Below are 2,674 nucleotides of genomic sequence, written 5' to 3'. Positions count from 1 at the left end.
AGAAGCAGGCAAATCTCTGAGTTCAAGACTAGTCTGGTCTACAGAATGAGTTCCAGGATAGCCAGGGCTACACAGAGAAACCCTATCTTGACCCCACCCTGCCCCTCACACGTGTTCCTGGTATTCACGGAGGTCAGGAAAGGGTATTGCATCCCCCTGGAAATAAAGTCACACGTGGTTGTTGCTGGCCTGGTAGGTACCGGAAGTTGAACCCAGGTCCTCTGAAAGGGTAACCAAGCACTCTTGGGCACTGGACCCTCTCTAGGCCTGCTTCCTAACTTAGAAAGCCTGGGTGGAGCCTGGGAGCAGCTGCAGAGCTGCTTAGAGAGAATGAGAATGTCCTCGGAGAGTCAGGGCTCCCTGTTGTGAGCTCTTAGTCCCACTAATACACTAATTTCAAAAGGATTTAAAAGCTGGCTGTGGTGGCGCACACCTTTAATCCCAGTACTTGGAGTCAGAGGCAGGAGGATCCCTGTGAATTTGAGCCTAGCCTGATCTACATAGCGAGTTCCAGGACAACCAGAACTACATAGAGACTCCATTCCCAAAACACTAAATGAATAAACAAATAAATAGGATTCAGGAAGACCTTGAAGGCCATATTTATTTATTTATTTATTTATTTATTTATTTATTTATTTATTCATTCATTTATTTTTAATTTTAATTTTTTTTCCAAGACAGAGTTTCTCTGAGTAACAGTCCTACCTGTCCTGGAACTCACTTTGTAGACCAGGCTGGCCTGGAACTCACAGAGATCCACCTGTCTCTGCCTCCCAAGTCCTGGGATTAAAGGCATGCACGACTACTGCCTGGCCTTGAAGACCATTTTTAAAAAAATTTTTTAAAGTGATTTATTTATTTTTATTTTATGTATATTGGCATTGTATCTGTATGTTTGTCTGTGTGAGGGTGTCAAATCTTGAAGTTACAGACAGTTGTGAGCTGCCATGTGGGTGCTGGGAATTGAACCCAGGTCCTCTGGAAGAACAGCCAGTGCTCTTATCCGCTGAACCATCTCTCCAGTCCCCAGATTCCATTCATTCTTTTGACCAGGAGGAAGTAACTTTTCTTTAACAGCCCCTTGATAAACTCCGTCTTCCTATGATATTTTACAACCTAGGAGGGACATTTGTGATACTTTCCTTGGTAGTTTTACCAGGAGAGTGGGAGCTGAGGCCCAAAACTGTAATCAAGGGTGTGTATGGAGGTTCATCCTCAATGGCCTCCAACTCACAAAAGTGGGCAGACCTACAGAAGTAGGGTTTGTGCTAGGAGGCAGGAATTCTTGTAGTGGCATTTCATTTATATTTTAATAAATAAAGCTTGCCGAAAACCAGAGAGTAAAACAGCCCCACATTGGGCATCAAATGAAGCATGATTAATAAAAACTCAGAGAGAGAAATTGGGGTTCAACCCGAATGTCAGAAAAGCAAAACATCCAGTCACTGACTCTTACCTCAACCTCAGTACAAATAAGGTGATCCTGCCTCCAGGAAACCTCGGAATGAGACCAGGACTAAGAGCTGTCTCCTCCCATTTTATAATCCTCTCTAGGGCTGGGATTAAAGATGGGAATCACTGGGATTAAAGGCACGCACGGCCCAGTGTCTATGGCAACTAGTGTGGCTCGTGGGATTAAAGGTGTGTGTTACCATTGTTTGGTCTGTAAGGCTGACCAGTGGGGCTGTTTTACTCCCTGATCTTCAGGCAAGCTTTATTTATTAAAATACAAATGAAATGCCACTACAAAGTCTGGGACAGGAGGAAAACAGAAGCTAGAGTCATCTGGGAAGAGGTAACCTCAACTGAGGAAATACCCCCATCAGATTGGCCTGTAGGGATGTCTGTGGGCGGTTTTTTGTTTTTTGTTTTTTTTAAATTGATGATTGATGTGAGGGGACCCAGTCCACTGTGGGCGGTACCACTCCTGGGGAGGAGGCCCTGGGGTGTATAAGCAGGCTGAACAAGCAAATGCGAGCAAGCCAGTAAGCAGCACTCCTCCATGGCCTCTGCATCAGCTCCTGTCTCCAGGTTCCTGCTTGAGAGCCTGCCCTGGCTTTCCTCAGCGATGGTGTGGGACTTGGAAGTGTAAGCCAAGTAGACCCTTTCCTCCCTGAGTCGTGTTAGGTCTTGGCGTTTATCATAGCAAGAGAAAACCAAACTAAGAAAAGACCCAGTGGGAGACATAGGTCTTGAGAGAATGATCTCAATTCTGAGGAATGGTGCTGACTCCCAGAAAAATGGGTAGCCTGGACTTGACCCTGACAACAGAGGTGATTGCTGTAGAGATGTATAGCACATTAGCTTTTTTTTTTTTTTTTAATTAGGGCTAAACATTTCAAGAGTGGACTTAGTCATCCAGTTAACCTTCCCTTCAAGAGCCCCAGACCAGCACACTAGTTATCTGACTCAGAGACCAAGGTCCAGCTGCTTTTGCACCTTTAGGTGCCCCTCCCTTCTCCGGCAGAGAGTCGGAACAAAGGACAAATGAGAGGAAGTGATAGGTGAAAACCACAATGTTCTCGCTAGGTCACGCTAAGAAACAGTTTCATTTTCTCTGACCTCTGCGCTGCCTTCTCTCCCAATCTTACTTGAACTCGAAGAAGAAAGCCTTGTAAATTTAGACGTCACCAGGAAACATCTGAAATTTATTAAAACATGAAATTTCAAG

This window comes from Microtus ochrogaster, unplaced genomic scaffold (genome assembly GCF_000317375.1).
Source record: "Microtus ochrogaster isolate Prairie Vole_2 unplaced genomic scaffold, MicOch1.0 UNK1, whole genome shotgun sequence".
Taxonomy (NCBI): Eukaryota; Metazoa; Chordata; class Mammalia; order Rodentia; family Cricetidae; genus Microtus; species Microtus ochrogaster.
The sequence above is the reverse complement of the archived record's forward strand: the minus strand, read 5'-3'. Positions refer to the sequence as shown.